Source organism: Erinaceus europaeus, chromosome 15 (genome assembly GCF_950295315.1).
Source record: "Erinaceus europaeus chromosome 15, mEriEur2.1, whole genome shotgun sequence".
NCBI classification, from domain to species: domain Eukaryota; kingdom Metazoa; phylum Chordata; class Mammalia; order Eulipotyphla; family Erinaceidae; genus Erinaceus; species Erinaceus europaeus.
In genome coordinates this window covers 18,073,089-18,079,772 of record NC_080176.1, presented here as the reverse complement: position 1 = coordinate 18,079,772, position 6,684 = coordinate 18,073,089, and positions in this window count along the sequence as shown.

Below are 6,684 nucleotides of genomic sequence, written 5' to 3'. Positions count from 1 at the left end.
GGGCAACAAAAAGGAAAAAAATAACCTCCAGGAGCAGTGGATTCATAGTGTAGGCACCAAGCCCCAGCAATAACCCTGGAGGCAAATTAAATAAATAAAAAGATGAGGGGGTTCGGGCGGTAGCACAGTGTGTTAAGTGCACATGGTGTGAAGTGCAAGGACCCACACAAGGATCCCAGTTTGAGCCCCTGGCTCCCCACCTGCAGGGGGCATCCCCACTTCAGAAGCGGTGAAGCAAGTCTCTCCCCCTTTCTGTCTTCCCATCTTCTCTTGACTCCTCTGTCCTATCCAACAACAATAACAAGGGCAACAAAATGGAGAACATAGCCTCCAGGAGCAGTGAATTTGTAGTACAGGCACTGAGCCCTACTAGTAGCCCTGGAGGCAAAAAAAAAAAAAAAGGAGGTTGTGGGAGTCGGTAGTGCAGCAGGTTAAAAGCACAAAGTGCGAGGACTGGCGTAAGGATCCCAGTTCGAGCCCCTGGCTCCCCACCTACAGGGGAGTCGCTTCACAGGTGGTGAAGCAGGTCTGCGGGTCTTTCTCTTCCCCCTTCTGTTTTCCCCTCCTCTCCATTTCTCTCTGTCCTTTCCAACAAGGACATCAATAATAACTACTACAAGGGGGACAGGGATAGATAGCGTAATGGTTATACAAAGAGACTCTCATGCCTGAGGCTCCAAAGTCCCAGGTTCAATCCCCGGCACCACCATAAATCAGAGCTGAGCAGTGCTCTGGTAGAAAAATAATTGAGGGGATATATACTTTAAATAAAATATTTTGGGGAAAAAAAAGGAATATTATTGAATAGGTGGGGGAGGAGGAAAAGGGAAGAAACTAGGGGTTGAACTAGGTGGTTGCATACCTGGTGGTACAATTAACCATGCACTAGGACCCAGGTTCAAGACCTTGGTCCCTACCTGCAGGAGGGAAGCTTCACAACTAGTTCTGCAGACATCTCTCTGTCTATCTCCGCTACCCCTCTCAATTCAAGCAGAAATCATTAAAATACATTCTATATTAATAGGAAGGGAGGGGGTAAACAAATGTACAAGAATAGAGGACGCAGGGCAAACCAACACTCTGGAAACTGGAAAGGCAGGAAAACAGTGAAGGATTTTCAATTATTTCTTAAAAAGATAAACTGGGGACAGAGGGTAGATAGCATAATGGTTATGCAAACAAGACTCTCATGCTTGAGGCTCCAAAGTCCCAGGTTCAATCCTCCGCACCACCATAAGCCAGAGAGAGCTCAACAGTGCTAAAAAGTTAAGCTCGGGGTCTTTCAGTGGTGCACCAGGTTAAGCGCACATAGTATGAAGCCAAGGACCTGCACAAGGATCCTGGTTCAAAGGCCTGGCTCCCCACTTGGAAGGGGGTCACTTCAGTGAAGCAAGTCTGCATGTGTCTATCTTTCTATCTCTATCTTCCCCTCCCGTTTGAAATTCTCTGTTCTATCCCCAAAATTTGAAAAACTGGCCTCAGGAGCAGTGAATTCATAGTGCAAGCACCAAGCCCCAGCAATAGCCCCAGAGGGAAAAAAAAGAAAAAAAAGTTAAGCTTTTGGGCTCCCCCACTTCAGAATGGCCTCACACTTGGACTTTTCATTCCAGGAGTCCAGTCCTCAAGGTAAAAAAGGACAATTCCTTCCTACTTCCAGCAGGGGAGAAGAAAACACATGCCCTGGGGTTGGGCGATAGCGAAACACAAGGACAGGCTTAAGGATCCTGGTTCAAGCCCCTAGCTCCCCACCGGCAAGGGAGTCGCTTCACAAGTGGTGAAGCAGGTCTGCAGGTGTCTTTCTCTCCCCCTCTGTCTTCTCTCCATTTCTGTCCTATCCAACAACGATGACATCACTAACAATAGTAGTTAACTACAACAATAAAAAAAGAAAGAGTTCAGGCTCTGGGAGACTAGTGTCTTTTGAGGGGCAGGGGCAGACAGAACAGAATGCTCTGGACTTACATTAAAAAGGGTATCTGCTGGGAGTCGGGCGGTAGTGCAGTGGGTGAAGCACGGGGCGCAAAGCACAAGGACCGGCATAAGGATCCAGGTTCGAATCCCCGGCTCCCCACCTGCAGGGGAGTCGCTTTGCGAGCGGTGAGGTAGGTCTGCGGTGTCTTACCTTTCTCTCGCCCTCTTTGTCTTCCCCTCCTCTCTCCATTTCTCTGTGCTATCCAACAATGACCACATTTACACCACATTTGGCAACTGTTTGGGCGTGTGAATGGGTGGGGAGACATGGATATCAAGGGACGACTGAACAGGCTTCCTGCTGCTGGTGTGGGTGACATGGTGATGGCCACAGTCAAAAAAGGCAAACCAGAGCTCAGAAAGAAAGTACATCCAGTGGTGGTAATTCGACAACGAAAGTCATACCAGAGAACAAAGACAATGCAGGGGTCGTTGTAAATAATAAAGGGGAAATAAAAGCTTCTGCCCTCACAGCACCAGTTGCAAAGGAGTGTGCAGACTTAAGGCCCAGGATTGCATCCAATGCTGGCAGTGTTGGATGATACTTCGGTGTATTTGTAAAAAATAAAAACTTATTTGTTCCCATGAAAAAAAAAAAAAAGGTATCTGCTGGGAGTTGGGCGGTAGCACAGCGGGTGAAGCATGGGGCGCAAAGCGCAAGGATCCAGGTTCGAGTCCCCAGCTCCCCACCTGCAGGGGAGTCGCTTTGCAAGCAGTGAGGCAGGTCTGCAGGTGTCTTATCTTTCTCTCGCCCTCTTTGTCTTCCCCTCCTCTCTCCATTTCTCTGTCCTATCCAACAATGATATCAACAATAATAATAACTATAACAATAAAACAAGGGCAACAAAAGGGAGTAAATATTCTTTTAAAAAAGTGTATCTGCTGAGGGGCTGGGTGGTGGTGCACCTGGTTGATTACATGTTACAGTGCACAGACCGTAGTCTAGAAGGTGGCCTTACGCCAGTAGTTGCACTTTGCGCCACCTGCGCTTAACCCGCTGCACTACCACTCAACTCCCGAGCCTGAACTCTTGGAAGGAAACACCCTAGTCACCCTAGCCACCACCATCCCAGATGAAAAAGAAACTGACAAGCCCCCACATAAAGATGGCTGCCGAGGGCAGAGACATAATATACTAGAGACCTAATTAAAGAATTCTAGAAGGCTTTCTTTCTTCCTACCTTCCCAGCAGATCAGAAGGATTCCAGGATAATAACAGGATTATAGCTGAATGACTACAAAGCTCAGGTTCTATTTAAGAAGAGTTTTCAGGAGTCGGGCTGTAGCGCAGTGGGTTAAGCGCAGGTGGCGCAAAGCGCAAGGACGGGCTAAGATCCCAGTTCAAGCCCTGGCTCCCCACAAGCAATGAAGCAGGTCTACAGGTGTTTATCTTTCCCCCTCTGTCTTCACCCATCTCTCCAACAACGATGACAACAATAATAACTACAACAATAAAAATCAAGGGCAACAAAAGGGAATAAATGAATAAAATTTTTTTAATGGGAATGTTACGCATGTACAAACTATTGTATTTACTGTTGAATGTAAAACATTAATTCCCCAATAAAGAAATTAAAAAAAAAAAAGAAAAAGGTTTTCTAGGGAAGTCCTAAAATGAGAAGAGACAAAAAGCAAAGCTGTTAAATGGAGTGGGGGCCAGCCAAATAGCTCACTGGATAGTGGGCTACTTTTCCAATGAACCTGGCTCAAGCCAGGCCCTCCCCACATTGAAGGAAGCTGTAAGTGGTCCGGGAGATGACAGTGAATAAAGCATTGGACATTCATATGTAAGGTCCAGAATTCAATCCCCCACCCACGTCACATATACCAGAATACTGCTATCTTTCTATCTTGTCGAAAGAAAAGAGAGAAGTAGGGAGTCGGGCTGTAGCACAGTGGGTTAAGCACAGGTGGCGCAAAGCACAGGGACCGATGTAAGGATCCCAGTTCGAGCCCTGGTTCCCCACCTGCAGGGGAGTCAATTCACAAGCGGTAAAGCAGGTCTGCAGGTGTCTATCTTTGTCTTCCCCTCTCTGTCTGCCCCCTCCTCTCTCCATTTCTGTCCTATCCAACAACGACGACAATAAAACAACAAGGGCAACAAAAGGGAATAAATAAATATTTTTTTAAAAAAAGAAAAAGTAGTATAATGGTAACGCAAAAAAGTCATTCATACCTAAGACTCCAAGGTCCCAGATTTAATCCTTTATGCCACTGTAAGTCAGAGATGAACAGTACTTTGGTTAAAATGAATATTTGGGCTAGATGGGAGTGCACACATTACAGTGCGCAAGGACCCAAGTTCAAGGCCCCGGTCTGTATCTGCAAGGGGATGGTTCTAAACAGTGAAGCAATGCCACAGGTAAGCTTCTCCTCTCTCAATCTCTGTCATAAAATAGATAATAACTATTTTAAAGGAATAAGTGAAGGGGCTGGCTGAGTGGTGGCACTCCTGGTTCAATGCACACACTAACAGTGCACAGTGTGCAAGGAGCCAGGTTTGAGCCCCTGGTCTCCACCTGCACAGAGAAAGCTTTGCAAGCAGTGAATCAGGGCTGCAGTTATCTCTCTTCCTCTCTAGCTCCCCATTCCCTCTCAATTTATAGCTGTCTATCCAGTAAATAATTTTTTAAATTATGGGGGGGTACAGGGGTAGATAGCATAATGGTTACACAGAGACTTTCATGCCTGAGTTTCTGAAGTCCCAGGTTCAATCCCCAGCACCATAATAAGCCAGAGCTGTGCAGGGCTCTGGTGTTTCTCTCTGTGTCTTTCTCTCTGCACCACTCTCAAAAATAAATAGGGCAAGGGAGATTCCATAATGGTTATGCAAACAGACTCTCATGCCCGAGGCTCTTAAGTCCCAGGTTTAAAACCTTGCACCACCATAAGCCAGAGCTGAGCAGTGCTTTGGTGTTTCTCTCTCTCTTTCTCTGAATCTCTCTCAAAAATAAAATAAATAAAATTTTTAAATAAATACTTTTTTTAAAAAGGGGGGAGTCGGGCAGTAGCTCAACGGGTTAAGCGCAGGTGGCGCAAAGCACAAGGACCGACATAAGGATCCCAGTTCAAGCCCCCGGCTCCCCACCTGCAGGGGAGTCACTTCACAGGCGGTGAAGCAGGTCTGCAGGTGTCTGTCTATCTCTCTCCCCTCTGTCTTCCCCTCCTCTCTCCATTTCTCTCTGTCCTATCCAACAACAATGACAACAACAACAACAATAACTATAACAATAAAACAAGGGCAACAAAAGGAAATAAATAAAATTTTTAAAAAGACGGGCTGGCCAAGTAGTACAGCGGGTTAGGTGCACAACAACAACAACAATAACTACAACAACAATAAAAAACAAGGCAACAAAAGGGAAAATAAATATTTAAAAAAGACGGGAGTCGACGGTAGCGCTGTGGGTTAAGCGCACGTGGCGCAAAGCGCAAGGATCATCAAGGATCCCAGTTTGAGCCCTTGGCTCCCCACCTGCAGGGGAGTCGCTTCACAGGCGGTGGAGGAGGTCTGCAGGTGTCTGTCTTTCTCTCCCCCTATCTGTCTTCCCCTCCCCTCTCCATTTCTCTCTGTCCTACCTAACAACGACAACATCAGTAATAACATAACTACAACAATGAAAAACAACAAGGGCAACAAAAGGGAAAATAAATAAATATAAAAATTTTTTAAAGACACGCTCAGGGATCCCAGTTCAAGTCCCCAGCTCCCCATCCGCTCAGGGGTCTCTTCATAGGCGATGAAGTAGGTCTGCAGGTATTTATGTTTCTCTCTCCCTCCCTGTCTTCTCCACTCTCAATTTCCCTCTGTTCTATCCAATAAAATCGTGAAGTGGCCACAGGAGCAGTGGATGAGTAGTGCAGGCACCAAGCCCCAGTGATAACCCAGAAGGCAAAAAGAGAGAGAGAGAAATTGAGAAAGAATGGGGAGAGAAAGAGGGAGAGTGCATGACACCTGTAGTACTGCTTCACTGCTCGAAAGATGGAAGGATCAGGGGTTTGAGCCCAGTTCATCATTCTGCCACATGTGATGCTGGGGACTGAACTCAGGACCTCATGCCTGAGAGTTCAATGCTTTTTTTTCTTTTAATTATATTTATTTATTGATAGAGACAGAAAAATTGAGAGGGAAAGGGGAGAGAGGGAGAGAGACAGACGCACAAACACCTGCAGCATTACTTTACCACATGCAAAGCTTTCCCCCTGCAGGTGGAGACCGGGGGCTCAAACCCAGGCCCTTGCACATTGTAACATGTGCGCTCAACCAGGCGCACCACCACCCGGCCCTTCCCATGCTTTCTCCACTACACCATCTCCTGGGCCACAAAATTGACAATTTGTACTCCAACAAAAACATTCTATGACCCAGAAAGTGACACAGTGCATTAAGAATTGGACACTCGACAACCAGACTTCCCTGGGCAGACTACCCCACCAATATGTCCTGGAGCCCAGCTTCCCCAGAGCCCCACCCCATTAGGGAAAGAGAGAGGCAGGCTGGGAGTATGGATCAACCTGTCAGCGCCCATGTTCAGTGGGGAAGCAATTACAGAATCCAGACCTTCCACCTTCTGCATCCCACAATGACCTTGGGTCCATACTCCCAGAGGGTTAAAAAATAGGAAAGCTATCAAGAGAGGTGATGGGATACGGAGTTCTGGTGGTGGGAATTGTGTGGAGTTGTACCCCTCTTATCCTATGGTTTCTGTCAGT